The sequence below is a fragment of the Mobula hypostoma genome, chromosome 14, assembly GCF_963921235.1.
Source record: "Mobula hypostoma chromosome 14, sMobHyp1.1, whole genome shotgun sequence".
In the NCBI taxonomy this organism is placed as follows: Eukaryota; Metazoa; Chordata; class Chondrichthyes; order Myliobatiformes; family Myliobatidae; genus Mobula; species Mobula hypostoma.
In genome coordinates this window covers 29299985-29321932 of record NC_086110.1, presented here as the reverse complement: position 1 = coordinate 29321932, position 21948 = coordinate 29299985, and the positions used below count along the sequence as shown (strand labels likewise).

Sequence of the window (21948 nt, the reverse complement as noted above, 5' to 3'; positions counted from 1 at the left end):
TAGATCCTCATTACCTTTCAAGGCGCCGTTCCACCAGAGCTGCCCTTGGTGTACGGAATGACCTGATAGTCTTCTTTCAATCACCACAAGGATTTTTACCATGGCAGAACAAAATAGTGTGTCGTGGCCAACTTAATCAGTAAATTGTAAGGACGTACAATAAATGAACATAGAAATAAAATGTAGCTGTTCGAATAAAAAAATAAAGACCTGTTATAAAGTCAAGTTTTTATTTATTTGCAATACCATGCACAACATTATACAAGGTGCAAAGTGTTACATGAAAAAGGAAAACATAATAGATTGTTTCTCCTGCTGCCTCTCAAGTAGCAGTTTGTGGATATCAAACATTGTCTGTGCCCTGTGCTCCTCTGGCAGCCTCCGCAGCATATCAGCAAGTGTTTGCACAAACCTGGAGACCTCATCATTTTCGTTCAGCAGTCTTGGTTCCAGTCCCAACCTACATTCATCCAACTGGGCGAACTGCTGCTGAAACCAGTCATCATATCCTTTCCTCTTCCTCTGTGATATCCTTGGGCTGGGGGTCAGAGGAGCTGGTGCAGGGGGGTAGAGGAGCTGGCACGGGGGAGCAGAGGAGCTGGCATGGGGGACAGAGGAGCTGGGCCGGGGGCAGAGGAGCTGGCGTGGGGGACAGAGGAGCTGTGTGGGGGGCAGAGGAGCTGGCGTGGGGCCCAGAGGAGCTGGCTCACTACTTAATGATGATTCTGCACTTGGAGATGGAATGTCTGGTTGTTGGTTTTCCTCAGCAACTGAGGAGTTGGACAACCCTGAGGGTGAATCATTTCCATCCTGTGATTATGAAAGAAATTGCAAATAGTTTGTTAGTCTTTGTTATTATACATACAGGTAATACATGTATTCAGTGTCTGTACACAGATTGGCAGACCTATCAAAAAGAGAAATCGGCATATGCCTACATTGGCAGAATGCTGGTTATTGCTTTATGAGCAAGCCAGATACAATTAAAGCCTATTACGTAATGCATTTCTCTTTCATGGAAGAATTATCTTTGCGCAAATCAATATGTCGTGTTTACAACTAGCTTGCTAACTAGCCTAAGCACAACAACAGGAATGTTTATGATACAAACAGCATGTTATATTTACCTTGCTATCGTCATAATTTGACTCTGTTTCCCGGTGCTTAATATGTGGTGCCAGCCAAGAAAGAGGCAAATAAAACACCGGTATTTTTTTTCCGCCTAGGTCCCCGCTCTTCTTGGAGAGTTTTTTCCGGGCACGGACGTACTTGTCCCTCAAGTTCTTCCATCTCTTTGTGCATTCCGTGACATTCAGACACATGTTTTTGGAAATTTAAATCCACGAATTTGATGCCATCTGGCAGTCTTTATAGTAGGGTGACGAGGAGTCATACAAATGTACATATTTTCGGACTTCCTCCATTAACCTCTCCTTGTTTTGGTCCATTTTCCACACTTCTCTCTCAATTGTGAAAAGGCGGAAAAGAGCACTGTAACGGAAATACATAGGAGGAAATGCGATTTCCAAGTGGACCAATCACAGTTCTTACAGTCTGCGTTGTTGCGACGCACAGTTACATTTTGGGAGAGGTGCGCGTCGCAGCAATGCAGGTTCTCATGTAGGGTTCCGCGTCGGCTTTGCGTTGGGTTTGCGGTGACGCAGAACTTACGGCGTCGTGTTGACGCAGAAGTATAAATCAGGCTTAACTCCTATGCTGGTTTGTCCACCCAAAGTACAACACCTCAGACTTATCTGCATTAAATTCCATCTGCCATTTTTCAGCCCATTTTTCCAGCTGGTCCACATCCCACTACAAGCCTTCCTCACTGTCCACTACATCCCCATTCGTGGCGCCAGCTGCAAATTTGCTTACCCAGTTTTCAGCATTATCATCCAGATTGTTGATATAGATGACAAACAACAAACGATCCCTGGAGCACACCACTAGTCGCAGGTCTTCAGTCAGAGAGGCATACATCATGAAGTTCGTTGTTTTGCAGCAGTACCATGCAAGGCATAAAAATTACTGAAAGTTACAGAAATAAATAAACAGTGTAAAAGAAGAATGACAAAATAGTGTTCAGAAACCTCACTGAAGAGGCAAAGAATCTGTTCCTAAAAATCTGAGAGTGGGTTTTCTGTCTACCTATAGAAATTTGCAGTTTGGTGACATACCAAATCTCCTCAAACATCTAATGAATTGGAGCCACTAGCATGCTGTGGCATACTGTAGAAAATGAAGTGATATGATTGTACAGGTTATGAGAGAAACTGTGTTATACACAAAACAATTATGAAGGTAATCCCTGATCTGGAATGCTGATTTAATGAGCTGAAATAACTCTATGTTCAAGATGACCTCAAGTGCTATCTGTATGGTGATTGCACATTCTCTCTCGAATTCCTTTGGGTGCTCCAGTATTGTACTATACCCCAAAGGAGTGCATGGTGGTGGGTTAATTGGTCACTGTAAATTGTCAGAGTACAGATAAGTGGTAGAATCTGGAAGGAATTAGTGGAAGTGTGGAGAAAATGATGTGAAATTTGTCTAGGATAAATGTGTGTTTGATGGACATTGCAGAATGGATGGGCTAAAAAACTTATTTCCATGTGGTGTGACACTGGACAGCATGGCTTTATGAAAATCATCCAGACCAAGGAATAAGCTGGTAGTTGAAGTATGTAAGACCAAAGTTATGGCAAATTAATTATGCAAATGAAGTGGCAGCACAGTAGGTAGTGGAAGCAGGCAAGGTAAAACGGCTTATAGTTACATTATATGCAATGAATAGGAGAATCTAAACATGGAAGACGAAGGGGAAGGACTTTGGGTTTTTTCTGTTAATTTAAGAGGACGGATTTCCACCTTTTATTCTGAATGACTGAAGTCTACGGAAAATTACAAACACAGATACTCAAAGCAAGGAAAATATATTGGTGAAATTAACCATTATGTGAAATGAGTAATTACCGTTTTGGGATACTAAACAAATAACAATTAGGCTTCGCAAAAGAAAACTCACTGACATAAGAAATCAAATGTTTACTGTAATGGCAAAATTGAAACCAAATTCAAACAAAAACAACTGCCACCAGCGTGTGACCCCACAGAGTTGTTATACTTGTGTGACACACCCACGGCTCCAATGATTGCTCCAAAGAGTCGAATTCTCTATTCCAATCCTTTATTAGCAATTAGCAGGCATACAATTAAGCATTATTGAGTGTTATCTCAGCAGTCAGCAAAGATATGACCTCTACGGTCTCAAGCTATAAGCTGCCATAAAATAAGCACGAATATGTAACTCACTCCCTTCGCCATCACGATGCACCCAATAATATATGACTAGTTACCATGATACACATAATGAACTTCCAGCACAGTATACACATGGCTCCTACAAGTTACTTTTAGTTGGTAATTTATGACATTTTTTCAAATGTTTACTTTGTTCTGAAATTCAAATTTTTCTGTATATTATATACTTTATAAAACAGAAAGCTCAAGGCTACAGGGTGACACCGGAGGCGCTTGAAGACCAAGACTGTACACCTTCTATGTAATAAGTTCAGGTGGAAAGACACTTCTGGAATTAATTTTTCCTGATCCTAAATTATGCAAATTCTTTTCTTAAAAAAGCAATATATTTTAACAATCAAATTGAGGTCAAAGTCCCTGAAAACAGACCAAATCGAATGATTTCCATTCACAATCTAGAGCCATATCATCATGAACAAAAGATTCCATGATTTCATGCTCTGGCTTACAGCTGCAAACTAAGCTCTGTTCTGACTTTTAAAAGTGAACATTGTTTCCAGCTCACTAACCCAAACAACTGACCCCTGGTCCAGCATTGCCTTGCTTTTAAAGTTCTCATCTTTGTATTTAAATTTCCCTGTGCTCATACCTTGCTTCCGGTCCCTAATTTCTCCAGCCTGTATCCTCCCTACAGCTACAGTATATCCTCCTCGACTTCTTAACCCTTGGGAATTCCATAATTTTGTTATGCCAAGTCTGACAACTGTGTCTTCACATGTTCCAGAATTTAGTAAGTGACAGAGGAGCAGAATTCCTTATTCCCTAGTAATATTAACTCGATGTTTAGAAATTAGAAACAAAATACTCCCCTTTCTCTCCAGGCCTTTTATTCTATGTGTTGAGCCCTAGGTGTTCTCAAACATCTATAGGATCAATTCACAAAACTGTGAGGGTCATGACATCTGTTTGTTGACCATCATCTTTCTGTGATTACCTCTAAAATCCTAAAAGTTCATAACATCCAAAATATACCTTCTCCTTTTGATCAGCACCATTTCGTACTTCTCCCTCCTCAGATCATCTGAGCAAATAGTACATTCATTTTTACAAAGCCATGATATCAAGCAACATAGGTGACAACAGAATTTTGCTTCCAGAAGAGATCAACGCCTTCTATGATCGCTTTGACCGTCAAAACATGGAGGAATCTTCATGAACTCCCACAGCTTGTGATTTCAGTGTCTCAGGCTGACGCGAGGGTATCCTTCAGGGGGGTGAACCCACCAGCCCAGACAGGGTACCTGGCCAAGTACTAAAGAAATATGCTGATCAACTGGCTGGAGTGTCCATCAATATCATTAATCTCTCATGTTGGCAGTCTGAGGTACCCACCTGCTTCAAACAGACTTCAATCATACTGGTGCCTAAGAAGAATGTGGTAACCTAGCTCAATGGCCATCATCCCATAGCATTTACATCCACTGTGATGAAATGTTTTGAGAGGTACAGTAGGTGATGAAACTCATCAACTCCAGCCTGAGAAGCAACATAGATCTGCTAAATTTGCCTACTGGCTCACAGCAGATGCTATTTCATCAGCTTCTCACTTCACTTAACCCTGAAACATCTGGACAGCAATAGATGCATACTTTAGGATGCTCATTATCAACTGCAGTTCTGCATTCGGTACCATCATCCCCTCAAAACTAATCAATAAGCTTCAAGACCTTGGACTCAATACCTTCCTGTGCAATTGGATCCTTGGTTTCCTCACTTGCAGACCCCAGACAGTTCAGACTGGCAACAACATCTCCTCCACAATCTCCATCAGCACAGGTGCACTGCAAGACTATGCGCTTAGCCCCCTGCTCTAGTCCTTTCCACCTATGACTGTGTGGCAAAGCACAGTTTCAATTCCATATTCAAGTTTGCAGACAACACCGCTGTTGTTGGCCAAATCAAAGGTGGCAATAAATCAGAATATAGGAGGGAGATTGAAAATCTGGCTGAGTGGTGTCACAACAACAACCTCTCACTCAATGTCAGCAAAACCAAGGAGCTACTGTAATTATTGATTTCAAAAGGAAACTAGAGGTCTATGAGTCAGTCCTCTCAGAGGTACGAGGGTCAGCAACTGTGAATTCCTCTGCATTATTTCAGAGGATCTGTCTTGGGTCCAGCATGTAAGTGCTATTACAAAGAAAGCCTCTGCTTGCTTAGAGGTTTGCGAAGATTCAGTATGTCATCTACAACTTAGACAAACTTCTATAGATTGCGCTCTAGTGTATATTGTCTGTTGCATTATGGCGTGTTATGGACATGCCAGTGCCCTTGAATGGAAAATACTACAAAAGAAATGGATTTGTTCCAGTCCACCATAGGTAAAGCCCGCCCCACCACTGAGCACATCACACATAGCAGTGTTGCAGGAAAGCAGCATCCATCATCAGGGATCTCCATCACCCAAGCTATGCTCTCTTCTCACTGCTGCCATCAGGAAGAAGGTACAGGAACCTCATTACTCACCCCACATGTTCAGGAACCCTCAAACATCCAATCGCTCACCATACTTACCAACGCTCCTCTTGGGCACAATATGCTTTCCAGTGCCCCATAGGGTAAAAATATGTCTACCATATGCTAACATGAGAAAATTGATTCTGCTTTAAATTTTTATTTCTCTTTAAATCTAGCTTACACAGTATCTGTGACTGTACAGTAGCTTTGATATCAAAGTGATCCTTGAGCTTCATAGTTTTTAGCAAGTATCTGGTTCGAGTTGTGACAGCAAAAGCCTAACAATGTCCCGGCGGTTTCTGTTTTTTGTGATTATGTGATTCACTGCACTGAAGCCTCTTTCAACAAGGTAGGACGATGGAAGTGTAATGAAGAGCAGTTTGGCTCTTTTAAATGACTAGCAAACTGCTTATGACAGTACAGCCACATACCACAAAAGCTGACATTTTTGAAAAGCATTTTTGCTTCTTCATCATTCTGAATTTCAATAATTTCTTCATGCAAGATCTCTTCCTGCACTTCCACCTCGCAAAGAAATGGGTTAATTACCCAGTCTGCAATTTCCAGATCGTTTAATTTCTTGAATCGATTCTGAAAATCCTTTATCAATAACTACAGGTATAAGCAGTACTCTTGCAAATCACCTTCTGTGAATGGGTGCCATACTTTCCATGAAAGGAAACTATGAGAACATTCGTTTCCAAATGTTTTGCTTATATATTTCCAATTTCTTGTTAGAAGTGGACACTGCACTTTTTGCCTGGGTTAATTTGAAATTCTCACCCTGCAGTTTTCATATTTAGAATTTTCATTTTGTCATACCAATCAACTAGATATGCCACATCTCCACGTACATTTTCAGTCTTGTTTCCCAAGCTCTTGTCAACTTTGACAAAAATTCAACTACAGTGTCAAAAAGATCAAAGGAATGCTTTAAGCAGCAATCTTTTGACAGCCAATGTGCCTCAGTGTGAAGAGGCAAGCATTCAAACTCTTCTTCGTAACTTGGCATAACTGGAAAAATATTCTGCTATTTAATGGATGAACTTTAATTTTGTTGATAGCAGATATCACAAGAGTCATACTTGAAAAAGTTGCTGGCTGAGATTTTTGGCTGCGAGATGTTGCACACTTGAAATTTCTTTTTTCATAAATGCCACTAAACCAGCATGATGACCTGTCATATCTGGTGCTCCATCTGTTGCACAAGAAATCATTATCCTAATCAGAATATTTTTATCCTCAATAAACATGTTGAGCTTGTTATCATTTTGCAAAAGAGAATCTCTTCATAAACTTTTCCGTTTTGATAAACTGTACATATGCCATTAGCAATGCCTCATTGTCTCACACAATTGACTCATCCAATTACATCCCAAATTCTGATTTTTGCAGTTCTGTGCATAGTTGATACTCAACATCTTCACTCACTTCATCAATACAATGAGCTAAAGAGTTATTACTCAGAGGAATTGATTTTAAATTACGTGCATCCATTTTGAGAACGGTGGTGAGCACTTCTGATACAACAGGCATTATTAACCTTTCACCAACTATATGAGATTTTCCACACTTTGCTATCATTTTGGAAATGTTATAAGAAACAATGGGACCACTATCAAGGTCATTTTGGCTTCCTTGGCAAATGGCAAATGTGCTTTTCAAATGCTTCATTCATCTCCTGGAACTGAGTAATACCATAAGCAGCCTTTTCAGGGTGTCTTTTACAGAAGTGTTCCTGCAATCTTCATGGTTTCATGGCTTCATTAGACAGTACAGTATTTCAAATAAGCTACATGGGCTGTCGCTGATCTGACAGGAATGGAATAAAACCATATTCCAGGTATGTAACATTGCATTGACACACTTTCTGTAGTTTCTGTTTCTTAGAAGAATAAGAATTCAAGGCTTCACCATCTTCAGACTCATAGTGATCGCAATATACGTATTTATCCATGACTAACAAGGCTAAATTAAAATAAGACATTAACAGAAACTGGAAATGCCTATCAGATGTTGGCGATGGCAGCAAGTTGACGTGGATGGAACAATGGTAGCCACACGCAAAGGAATGGCGAGGTGAAGATGAAGACAATCACAACAGCAAAAATCACGTTGACAAGGATTAACATTGGAACCTGAATATTAGTCAGGATAGAACTGATGCTCAGCAAGCTACATTTATACTTTTCCAGTTAGCACAATTGACCAATCACATAAACTCTCATAATTAGAGTCCATAGATACCGCACCGCCCCCCCCCCGAAGAATCTTAAATGGCCCTGACAACTTCTATTTCCCCTAAGACACCATTAGGATGTGTAACCGCCCCCTTGGAGGTGGTACTGTCCCCATTGGTAATCACTGTACTAACCTGTTTTATTATCCTAATATTTTCATGCATAGCTCAATCAAATATTATCTGAAGACATTCTTGCAAATTGTCTTTGCATGTTTTACTACACAGTACAACCTTATTATCGTGCAGGTAATGGAGGACAACTTTAACACCCCTCTTACCAGTTACCAGCATTATACAATAAGAAAATACCTCATTCAATAATTTAGCTAACTGGCTGATTTTAGAATCTAGCTAATTTTTGAACACCTCTTTTTTTATTACAATCCAATATATAGACATTTTTACAAATTCCCCAAACATTATGCACTGTTCTCCCTTTCAGTCTCAAAGCCATAAGGTGTAAATGAGGCAACACACATGAAAGTTGCTGGTGAACGCAGCAGGCCAGGCAGCATCTCTAGGAAGAGGTGCAGTCGACGTTTCAGGCCGAGACCCTTCGTCAGGTCTAACTGAAGGAAGAGTGAGTAAGGGATTTGAAAGTTGGAGGGGGAGGGGGAGATCCAAAATGATAGGAGAAGACAGGAGGGGGAGGGATGGAGCCAAGAGCTGGACAGGTGATAGGCAAAAAGGATACGAGAGGATCATGGGACAGGAGGTCCGGGAAGGAAGACAAGGAGGGGGTGGGTGGACCCAGAGGATGGGCAAGGGGTATATTCAGAGGGACAGAGGGAGAAAAAGGAGAGTGAGAGAAAGAATGTGTGTATAAAAATAAGTAACAGATGGGGTACGAGGGGGAGGAGGGGCATTAGCGAAAGTTAGAGAAGTCGATGTTCATACCATCAGGTTGGAGGCTACCCAGATGGAATATAAGGTGTTGTTCCTCCAACCTGAGTGTGGCTTCATCTTTACAGTAGAGGAGGCCATGGATAGACATGTCAGAATGGGAATGGGATGTGGAATTAAGGTGTAAATCAGATCCCCTGCATTGGATTGTTGATCCTTTTCCAGAATCTATTGCTCCAGCCTCAGCATTGTCATTGTCAAAGGCACTTTAACAAACAAAAGACCACTACGTTCTACTGGGAATATTATTGTCTTACTGTGACCATAGAATAAAGACACACATAATCTTGGGAAAAACATGATAATACCTGCAGTATATCAAATACTACGATATAATGAGACTGTGATTGATATTTGGATCCAGCTGATATTTAAAACATGTATTGCATCACGGTGAAACAATTTAAATAAAAATTGCAAGCAACTTTTACAGATCAATATAGTGCACCTTTCAGTTGGTTCCCCTCCTCTGAAGTATCATTTTTTTCAATTTTGATGTAATTGTTAAATTGATTGTTTCAGATGGTGATGAGAAGGTGTACAGGGGCGAGATACATCAGCTGGTTGAGTGGTGTCGCAGCAACTACATTGCACTCAACGTCAGTAAGACCAAAGAATTGATTGTGGATTTCAGAAAGGGCAAGACGAGGGAACACACATCACTCCTCATCGAGTCCACAGGTGTCTACATCTGCGAAGGTCTATCCTGGGCCCAACATATCAACGTAGTACAAAGAAGACATGATAGCAGCTAATTCCATTGGGAGTTTGAGGAGATTTACTTTGTTACCAAAGATACTTCCAAATTTCTACGGATGTACCATGGAGAGCAGTTTAATTGGCTGCTTCACCATCTAGTATGGGGGGAAGGGGCACTCCACAGCAGCAAACTACTATAAGCTGCAGAAAGTTGTGAACTCATTCTGCTCCATCATGGGCACTAACCTCCCCAGCATCCAGGACATCTTCAAGGAACGATACCTCAAAAAGGAGGAATGCATCATTAAGGACACCCCCTGATGCACCATCAATAACTCCAAAAGACTGGAAGTAGAGTAAATACTGAAAGGCTTTTATTAGCAGTAAAATGTGAGCTCCACCATGCTGAGTATCTGCCCCTGGACTGAGAGGAGGAGCAATGGCGCAATCGCCTTTATTCAGGGATCTGTGGGAGGAGCCACCGGAGCAGTCAGTAGAGGGGTGTGTCCAGACAGGTAACCCAGTTACAACATATATATATATGGTTTACCACTCACCCCTTCCTCACCCAGGACATATATCTATATATTGAACCTCTTACTGTTGTTTATAGTTTTTATTGTTATGTATTACAATGTACTGCTGCCACATAACAAATTACATGACATATGCCAGTGATATTAAACCTGATTCTGATTTTTAAATTAATTTAAATTTTTCAGAGAGATATATCTGTTTTTGCATATGATAAATGTCCAAGTAAAATAGAACAACACTTCATTGATTTTTTTCAATCCAACAGCAGGTCTTTCAGATGAATCCACTGAAAATTGAGTTTAAATCACATATGCAATTGTTAACAAAGACATTCAACTAACTTCATTTTACGAATATAGATTCCATTGTTTAAATATCAGTTGCTGAAACATGATTCCATTACGTGAGCATGCTATGGGAGCAGGCTTTCAGCCATGAAGTTTTTATTTGGTGATAACCCACACATCAGGGGATGCTTTATTTTGTGTTGTGCTGAAAATGTGTCATAATAATTAAGGCAACCTGTTTGAAATCCATCTCAATATTTATTTCCATCACAATAATTGTGCTCGCAAAATTTCGTTGCAGGTAAACATAGCAGTCAGTTCCCAATGATATAATTCAATCTGAACTGTATATTTAAAGAGGGTTCCCTCACCACCATCCACTTAGACTGGTATTCTTTATCACCTGCAAATTAAAATTATGGCTGACACTGAAAGGGCAGATATCACTCTTACTGCACATCAACTGTCACTCTGTTTGACTTCTGTCTGATCTAAAATGGTTCCAAATTTACCCTGAGTCATTGATCTAAATCTATTTTTTTGTCTGGCTACTCTCTTACGCTGTACACTGAGGTTAGAAAGAGACCTGATATCTTCCACATTCAACCTCAGTCATTTCTGACATAGGGGAAATATTTGGAAAAACGGCTTTTAATATCAACAGGTAAAGGCTGGCGCAGAAAGGTGATTAAGTTTTATTTAATGTTGGATCGATACAAAATGTTCTGGTGCAGCGGAGATTGTCCATGCACACACATCCTGATCGGAAAGGTTTAAAAATATACACAGAGAAATTGGCTTGTGAATGCATTTGGGCATTTGCTCTCTTAGCTCTAGGGCACAGGTTTAAATCAAGAAGAGATGAAAATTTCCTCTCACTCTGTTGGCTGTGAATGTCCTAAGAGACATAAATATGGGATCCCTTGACCCAGTTTCTACAATGGAGGGGTCCAGAGTAGAAAGTTGTCCATCACTCATAGGTAATTAGCAATAAACTACTTCACTCAGTTATATCTGATGTGGAAAACAGCAGTGACACACTGATGGAGCAGCCAAAGGTCATGGGTTAACACACTTTGTTGGGGCAGTTGGAAGAACCTTTACCTTATATCTGTTCCATGCTCCTTAGGAATAGGAAACAAATATGCTATCACTGAACGTAGAAAGTAATAAGGTTCTCTTTGATAAGCACTATGGCAACTCACACACTCCAAAGGTTCTTCTCTATACTTAACATATACTGTTTTTGATGCAGAACAGTGCAGAAACTGTGTTACCATCTGGATAATTTGAACTTTGACCTTCCATTTAGAGTCAATTATAAACCCAGCTACATTCAAATCTACTTAGAGAATTGCATCGCACTAGTGTGGGGTGTGGCCATTTTTGTTATTGTTTTTGTAGTGTCTGTTACAGATTAAATGGCACTTAAATTCCTTTATATATTAATTTTTGTTTCGCAATATTCTGTCAGCAATTTATTAAATGGGTGCAATCTAATGCAGGGAGCAAATAACTGCAAGCAATTTGAAGCATCACATAGACTAAAAGATGTGCAATTATTATGCCATTGTAATACTTTGAGGCTTCCTCGCTCATTTTCTATATAAATAGCTAACTTTATTTTGTTCTGTGCATCCACTGTGGCAAAAATTTTCTCCTTGCTTCTCTCAAATAAATTACATATTTTGCCTGCAGAACATATAGTCACCACCTCTAATATATACAGCAGAGTGTTCTGTCTCATCAAATGTCCCTATTTTTTACACAATGATTTACAACTGATCTGCCAACACACTAAATTGCAATAATAAATGCTACAGGCACAAACCTAGATTTCCCAGAACACACTTTTGCTTTTTATTTGTGAAAGATAGCAATTAATTCCCTTCAGGAGACACATGACAGAAAGCCCAACAGTGTTTCTGTACACTGATAAACTCATGACTCGTAACGTACTCTCTCAATTACAGATAAGAGATAATAGTGTAACCCAGTTACAAATAGGCAGAGCTATTCTCTATTTTAGTGTTACAGGCTCACTGATCCTTAAATAGGTTCTGCAGTTCACTTTATGCTCCAATTATAATAGAGCCAACCACTGATAAGGAGATGACGAAATGGGAACATCATATTATAATCCAATTTAGATCAACCAAAATTACTATCATTAGGATGTCTGAGGTTGACACATGTAGAGACTGCTGTCAAATGCATCAGCTATGGACACCATTTGCTGAAAATAACCTTGCTGAACTGAATAAAAATGGTTGTAGATAATGACTGCATTTTGCCTAAAACTTATTTGAGATATTAAGGTGATAATTGTTAATTTTAATTCTCCACAGAGATGATGGATCATTCATTTTGAATCATATTTTAATTAAAAAAACTGAATGGATTTTTTTATTGAATTCACAATTAATGGGATGTGCTCAAAGAACAGTAACTATAATTACCATTCCATCGCTGAAAATATTTACAGACTGTTGCTGGTCATTTCAGCAGCTTTAGTAATTTCTTTTCCATTATAATCTTAGGATGCAACGATACAAGCATTACATAAAAGATGAATGCTGTCTGAATTAAACAATCATATGTATACGCTTTGTAATGCAATGGAGATAATGAAGCTATCAATCTACTATCCAGCACACATCCGGTTTTGATGAAAAGGTATTTATCAATGTAAATGTTGTAATTGTAGAGGATTGCTCATATCCATTATAATTGACAGATTAAAAGAGAGTATTTGGGTGCTACATTTGAAGTAATTTATTCACATAAATGATTGAGGGTGATTTTTAAACGTTGTTTGGCACATCTCAGACAAATGCTTAATATTGAATCATGAGAAAGTCTGCTGAGCTACCAATCATATAGGTGTAGAATCAAACCATTTTAAATATTAAAATGGTGGGAAGAGAAGATGGCGGCGCGACACAGCACGCACAGCTCTCCGGTGAAATGATATCATATTTGTAAGTAGGATGCCGTGCACAATTCTGAGTTGATGGAGACAGACGTGAGAAGCAGAGGAACATCTGGAGAAATTTCTGGATTGCCCGGTTTGCTGCCGCTGTTACTGTGCGATCGAGAATCTCTGGAGGGAAGGCCCCAAAATCCCCGGCTTTGCCTGCTGCTGGCGACCGAGACTGAGGTCGAAGCGTTCGGCAGAGATGGTGCTCGGTACTCCCTGTCGGAGGGCTGATCAGAGCTCGAAGTTTTCCGACGGCTCAGAGTCAGACTGTGGTCGGGCATGGCAGGGAGAGTTTTCTTCCTTCTCCTGTCTGCGTGAGATGTGGGACTTTCGAGAGACTTTGAACTTTTTTACTGTGCCATGGCCTGTTCTTCATCAAGTTATGGTATTGTTGTAACTATGTGTTATAATTATGTGGCTTTTGTTAGTTTTTCAGTCTTGATCTGTCCTGTGTTTCTGTGATATCACACCGGCGGAATATTGCATCATTTCTTAATGCATGCATTACTAAATAACAATAAAAGAGGTCTGCGTGTTCTCATAATCTAATCTAATATGCATATAGTCTTCTTACACAAGAGCTCTATTGTTCAAAACCTCTATTTATAATATTCCCTACATCAATTCCATAAGTTAATGAGTCCTTATTTTCTTTGAAGTAGAAGAACTTTTTCACCACGAGGGATCCAAAAAGGAAAACTAACAGTTGATTTTACTTCTAATAGCACCAGAGCAAAAAGAGATGAGTGGCGAAGGGCAGGTAGGTTTGACAGGACACTGACAATATTCAGATTACAGTATGTTTAAATGTTCTTTGAGCAAATCAAGCATTGGAGTTTTTTTTTAAAAAAGAGTAGTTAGGAGGAATTTTAAATTTCAGCAGTGCATAAGCTTGGGAACATAGGCTGAGGTGGGGTTAAATCTTTAAAAGTTATTTAGTTGTCTCCACTGCTCTACTCTCCATACACCCATGACTGTGTAGTGAGGCACAGCTCAAATGCCATCTATAAATCTGCTGACGGTACAACCACGGTGAGCAGAATCTCAGATGGTGACAAGAGGGCATACAGGAGCAAGATATACCAGCTAGTTGAGTGGTGTCGCAGCAACAACCTCTCACTTTAACATCAGTAAGACCAAAAAACTGACTGTGGACTTCAGAAAGGAGAAGACGAGGGAACACACACCAGTCGTCAAAGAGGGATCAGAAGTGCAAAGAGTGAGCAATTTCAAGGTCCTGGGTGTCAATATCTCTGAGGACCTAACCTAGATCCAACAGCAGCTATATTTCATTAGAAGTTTGAGGAGATTTGGTATGTCACCAAAAACACACACAAATTTCTACAGATGTACCGTGGAGAGCATTCTAACTGACTGCATCACCATCTGGTATGGGGGGGGGGAGGGGCTAATGCACAGTATCAAGGTTAGCTGCGGAGAGTTGTAAAATAAGCCAGCTCCATCATGGATGCTAGCCTTAATAGTATCCAGGTCATCTTCAAGGTACAGTGCCTCAGAATGGTGGCATCCATTATTAAGGACCTCCACCAACCAGGACATGCTTTCTTCTCATTGAGAAGCCTGAAGGCACACACTCAACAATTCAAGAACAGCTTCTTCCCCTCTGCCATCTGATTTCTGAATGGACATCGAACCCATGAACACTTCTTCACAATGTTTTTTATTGCCTATTTTTTGTGCTGTTTATTTCATTTAACTTTTTCTCTCCGTTATCACATATTGCATTGTACCGCTGCATCAAAGTTACCAAACTTCACGACGTATGCCAGCAATATTAAACCCGATTCTGATTCTGATCCTAGGTAGTTGTTTCCAAACCAACTACTTCTCCGTTTACTCACTGTGCAGGCACAACCCTTCAGTAGGGACAGGTTGTCACTATTCATCTCATGAGTAAAATAGTTTTTCCAATTTACCTGAACGTTCACCAATTTCTTGGACTCTCTGAAACCAATAGCAGGAAATAAAGCAACAACTTGGGGAGCTGAACACCAGGCAAGGTAATATGACACTAAGTGACAAAATGTTACAGCTGCTTTCTTGCTTGCATCTAGAAAGAGATTTGTCACAGTGCTTGCACTGAGAGGTAACTTTTAACAACACTGCAAGACTACCTCTAATCTCAAATTGAAAATGTTTACTAAAGGTAAATATCAAGCAAACATTTTTCACTTATGGGGTAATCCAAAGCTCAGAGATGGATGTTTATCTTACATTGTTTGTGCTAAACACACAAATGCATGTGTACTTTTCTCCGAAATACATTTCCGCTGATGTTAATAGAACTAAATTTTAAAAATATGGTTACACATGCAAACACTATTTTGTTCAAACAACCAAGAAAAAATTTATATTCCAAGGAATGGTAACTACAGGTGAATCTGATAACATAATTCAGGAGAAAGTGCATTTTCCAAAATGTGCCTCTTATAAAAATGAAAATCAAAGTTCAAAGTAAGTTTATTATCATAGGTCATATATCACCATTCACATTTGTTATCATGGTCATATGGCACAGATTCATTTTCTTGCAGGTATTCACAGTAGAACAAAGAATTATGATAGAATCGATGAAAAAAACTACACAGAAAGACTGACAAACAAACAAGGTGCGAAAGATATCTATCTGTGCAAATACAGTAAACAGATAAAGAAGTAGATAAATAAATAGATAGACAAGTACATACATACTTACTAAGAACATGAATTGTAGGGTCCTGGAAAGGTTGTGGAATCAGTTTAGCATTGAGATGAATGTAGTTATCTATGCTGGTTCAGAAGCCTGATGTTTGAAGAGTAATAAATGTTCCTGAACATGGTGGTGTGGTGCCTAAGGCACCTGTACCCCTTTCCTAATGGCAGTAGCGAAAGAAAGCATGAAATCGATGTGGGGGGGGGGGGCCTTGATGATAGATGCTGCTTTGTTGTGGTAGCACTCCTTGTAGATGTATTCAGTGGTGGGGAGGGCTTTGCTTGTGATGGACTGGGCTGCATCCACCATTTTTTGTAGGCTTTTCGATTCTAGGCCATTGGTATTTGGTCTTGGGAACTGGTGATCTTCTCTTCCTGCTGATTTCAGATAACCTAATACATAGGAAATTGTGTGCAGATATAGGTGGTGTGGAGCTACCTATCCAAAATACTGATAGAGATGCTGATAGATTTAAGATTAAAATTAAGGCTTAAACAAAGCATAAACATGGTCCTAGACCACTTGATCTGTGCTGCATTTTCTATTGTAATCCTCATAAAATGAAATGATAAACTGACTGAAGATCTGATTGAGTGTAAGTATCTGCTAGTCTTTACTTACTTTGTACAGTTACATTTCGCACTTCTACTTATACAGGTCCTGCTATGGTTCTAACAGGGTTCCATCCTGTGAAATCTGTGTAACGTGAGCATTTCTCGAGTCGGTAATGCAGTCCAAACCGTGCTCCCACAAGGCAGAAGATGCCTCCAGCCCAGCACCAGCTGTCAAATCCATTCTGCTGGTCTCCCACATGCTTGTTTCTGTGTATGGACTGTACATAAGTAGGACATTCATAAGCCGGGGAAGATCTGTACACAAGTACCTTTGACTCACAGCTGCTTATAGAGCTCCATCTTTGGGTCCTCCTCTTGATTATTTATGGATAACTCACAGTAAACTTATCCACAAGCAAGGCTTTATCAGCTATAATCTTAAGTGACAAGTAGGCTTAAGGGACAAGTGGCCTGCTCAAGCTCCTGATTTGTATCTTCATATATTAGCATTATCTTCCACCAGTTATATCATTTGACTCATGCGCCACATTAAGCTCTATCTCACGATAACATTTGACAAAAGTGGTGATTTAAATACTGCAGATAAATAGTAAAGTGAAGGAACTGATTACATGCAGAGAGAAAAATTAGACATTTTGTATCGTAAAGGGTTAAGCTTTGTGCTTGTTGAAAGTCTCACCACCTCCGTGGCCTTGAACATAACGAAATTTTGATTACTACTGTGGGAATATAGTGATGAGAATGCTGTACCACTGTGGGAACAATCATGGGAACTTGAAAGTTAGGTTAACACAGGGGTGGGACTTGTGAAGAGTGGGGACAAGTGATGATTGGGTTCTGACTCGGAGGTTTGAGATAGTGCCTTGGCACATTTGCTGCAGCATTTCTGATCAGTGGAAAGGGTCTAAAAGTAGAATAGTTGGGAGTCTCGGAGGTAGTTCTTTGAGGCCTCACTGATGGACTGGTCATGAATACTGCCACGGATCGAGTGGGAGGCGTGCTGCAGTGAGAGCGGCCCGTGCATTTTAATGTTTGTTCTGCCCTGCTCTAATAAACATGGTTTTATGTAGATAATTGAGCCAGAACTGAGAACCTTTTGTTGTAATAAAACAGATTTCTAACAAAAACATTAGAGATGGAGAATCAGTTAGATCAAATAGCCCTAATGAACATTCCCACTGAAATGCAGAGAGCAGGATCTTGGAAATAATTGAAGGGGAGGAGTAGCAAATAATTAAGCATTAAGTCACATCATAAATAAGACAACAAGAGGTAAGCAGGCAGAGGAGACTTTGTGTGCTTAATTAAAAATAAAACAGAATATGATTTAAAATACATTGGCCAATAGGAGCAGATATGAGGTGATGGAATGCATCAATGCCAAAATTAGATGACTATGTAGTAAAGACAAGATGGCTTTTTGATATAAGCCCGTCTGCTTATACCAATTATGCATTGATTGGGATAAGTAGACTGGCTTATATCAAGAAATCTTGTGTGTGAACAGGATGGCTTTCTGCAAACAGACATCTTTGATCTAATAATAAAATGGCTCAGGTTCTATATTGTAAATAATAATGAACCAAAATTGTATAATATCTTAACATATGAATTAAGACCCAAAATTAGACACTTGGCCTCTTGGGCCTGCTCTGCCATTTAATTAGATTGTGGCAGACCTAATTGTATCCCCAAGTCTGCATTACTGTCTACCTGTGGTAACCTCTTACCTCTTTGTTCATTGAGAACCTACTTATTTCTACCACAGAAACAATCAAAGAATTTGCTTCTGTCCCTATATAGGGAAGAGAGTTCCAAAGACTTACTATCTTCTAAAAGAAATGTTGCCTCAGTTCGGTCTTAATTAGGTGACTATTTATAAGCTATGACCACTAGTTCTAAATTCTACTACAGAAAGAAACTCTCAGACTCTCTTATGCTTCAATGATGTCGATTCCCACTCTTCGAAACTTAAGTGGATACAAGTCTAGCCTATCCAATCTCTCTGAAATAGGCAACTTGCCAATTCCAAGTATTGGCCTAATAATCCTTCTGTGAACTGTTTCGAATGTATTCACATCCTTTCTTAAATAAAGAGATCAATACTGCTCACAATACTCCACAAGTGGGTTCTTCAATGGCTTATGGAACTGAAGCTTTGCTTCCCTACTTTTGTGTTCAAATCTTCTTGCAGTAAACAGCTAATGCTCCATTAGATTTTCTGTGTGTCTTACCTGCATCCTAAACTGAGCACTCGGACATATCTCAGGCTCTTGCAGTCTCTCATGACTTAGATATAACGTTAGAAATATCTGCTGAGTAAAGGGTGGCCTGGTAGCATAGCAGTTTGTTTAATGCTTTGCAGTGCCAGCGACCGGAAGATTGGGGTTCAAATCCTGTCACTGAGTGCAAGAATTCTGTAAGTTCTCCCCATGATTACATTGTTTTCCTCCAAGTGCTCTGGTTTCTTCTCACATTACAAACATTTACTGATTAGCATTGCTAAGTTGAAGGCAAGCTGTGTTGGTGCCAAGAGCATGGCAAAACTTGTGAGCTTCCCGAACCACAACCCTTGGACTGTGTCAATTGTTGATGCAAACAGTGAGTTTCACTGTATGTTTCAATGTATATGTAACAGATACAGCTAATTATTTTATTTATGCTGCTGCCAAAATGGACAATTTCATATTTTCCAACGTCATGCTGCATTTACTAGATAATTCACTTAACTCACCTCTATCATTTTGTTGTATCCCGTTGCCCCTGAGAGCATCTTGGTGATAGTACTTATAATCCATAACAAACTGTACATCAGCCAGACTGTCCTGGTGCATCTAATCCATCCTAATAAATGGAGAATTGTCAAGGTAATTCCACCAGAACATTTCCAATTTGGCTATTTACTGCACCCAGCTTATCTCAGTCAGCAGCAAGGTGGAAGCTATTATCAAAAGTGCTTTACTTAGCATTTACTCAATAAACTGATCACTGCTGTCATGATCACTTGGATCAAGACCTCATTACAGAATTGGACAAATTAGGACAAAAGAAATCCATGTGGATGGAGAGACAGACTACTCTTGACATTATATGGTACCTGATTCAGTGAGTCACTTGGAACCACAAGGAAACCTCTTTGCCTCATCATTCAGTTATTTATAGGCCTCCAAACAGCTGCAGGGATGTGGACTACAAATTACAAGAGGAATAGAAAAGGCTTATTAGAAGGGCAGTGTTATGATAATTGTGGGGGATTTTAACATGCGAGTGGATTGGAAAAATCAGGTCAGGACTGGATCCCAAGAGAGAGAATTTGTAGAATGCGAGATGGCTTTTTAGAACAGCTTGTTGTTGAGCCCACTAGGGGATCGGCTGTACTGGATTGGGTATTGTGTAATGAACCGGAGGTGATTAGAGAGATGGAGGTGAAGGAACCTTTAGGAGGCAGTGATCATAACATGATTGAGTTCACTGTGAAATTTGAAAAAGAGAAGCCGAAATCTGATGTGTGGGTATTTCAGTGGAGTAAAGGAAATTACAGTGGCATGAGAGAGGAACTGGCCAAAGTTGACTGGAAATGGACACTGGCGGGAAAGACGGCAGAGCAGCAGTGGCTGGAGTTTATGCGAGAAGTGAGGAAGGTGCAAGACAGGTATATTCCAAAAAAGAAGAAATTTTCGAATGGAAAAAGGATGCAACCATGGTTGACAAGAGAAGTCAAAGCCAAAGTTAAAGCAAAGGAGAGGGCATACAAGGAAGCAAAAATCAGTGGGAAGACAGAGGATTGGGAAGTTTTTAAAACCTTACAAGAGGAAACCAAGAAGGTCATTAAGAGGGAAAAGATTAACTATGAAAGGAAGCTAGCAAATAATATCAAAGAGGATACTAAAAGCTTTTTCAAGTATATAAAGAGTAAAAGACAGGTAAGAGTAGATATAGGACCGATAGAAAACGATGCTGCAGAAATTGTAATGGGAGATAAGGAGATGACAGAGGAACTGAATGAATATTTTGCATCAGTCTTCACAGAGGAAGACATCAGCAGTATACCGGACACTCAAGGGTGGCAGGAAAGAGAAGTGTGTGCAGTCACAATTACGACAGAGAAAGTACTCAGAAAGCTGAATAGGCTAAAGGTAGATAAATCTCCCGGACCAGATGAAATGTACCCACGTGTTCTGAAGGAAGTAGCTGTGGAGATTGCGGAGGCATTAGCGATGATCTTTCAAAAGTCGATAGATTCTGGCATGGTTCTGGAGGACTGGAAGATTGCAAATGTCACTCCGCTATTTAAGGAGGGGGCAAGGAAGCAAAAAGGAAGTTATTGACCTGTTAGCTTGACATTGGTGGTTGGGAAGTTGTTGGAGTCGATTGTCAAGGATGAGGTTACAGAGTACCTGGAGGCATATGGCAAGATAAGCAGAACTTAGCATGGATTCCTTAAAGGAAAATCCTGCCTGACAAACCTATTACAATTTTTTGAGGAAATTACAAGTAGGCTAGACAAGGGAGATGCAGTGGATGTTGTATATTTGGATTTTCAGAAGGCCTTTAACAAGGTGCCACACATGAGACTACTTAACTAGACAAGAGCCCATAGAATTACAGGAAAGTTACATACATGGATAGAATGTTGGCTGATTGGCAGGAAACAGAGAGTGGGAATAAAGGGATCCTATTCTTGTTGGCTGCTGGTTACCAGTGGTGTTCCACAGGGGTCCATATTGGGGCTGCTTCTTTTTACATTGTACATCAATGATTTGGACTATGGAATAGATGGCTTTGTGGCTGAGTTTGCTGACGATACGAAGCTAGGTGGAGGGGCCGGTAGTGCTGAGGAAATGGAGAGTCTGCAGAGAAACTTGGATAGATTGGAAGAATGGGCAGAGAAGTGGCAAATGAAGTACAATGTTGGAAAGTGTATGGTTATGCACGTTGGCAGAAAAAATAAACGGGCAGACTATTATTTAAATGGGGAAAGAATTCAAAGTTCTGAGATGCAACGGGACTTTGGAGTCCTCGTACAGGATACCCTTAAGGTTAACCTCCAGGTTGAGTCAGTATTGAAGAAGGCGAATGCAATGTTGGCATTCATTTCTACAGGAATAGAGTATAGGAGCAGGGATGTGATATTGAGGCTCTATAAGGTGCTGGTGAGACCTCACTTGGAGTACTGTGGGCAGTTTTGGTCTCCTTATTTAAGAAAGGATGTGCTGACATTGGAGAGGGTGCAG

General features: G+C 40.0%; 1 pseudogene; it reads right to left on the bottom strand.

Moving 5' to 3' along the window:
• Window positions 1–276: 276 nt before the first annotated feature.
• On the bottom strand, window positions 277–1448 carry LOC134356606 (uncharacterized; annotated as a pseudogene).
• Window positions 1449–21948: the final 20500 nt, after the last annotated feature.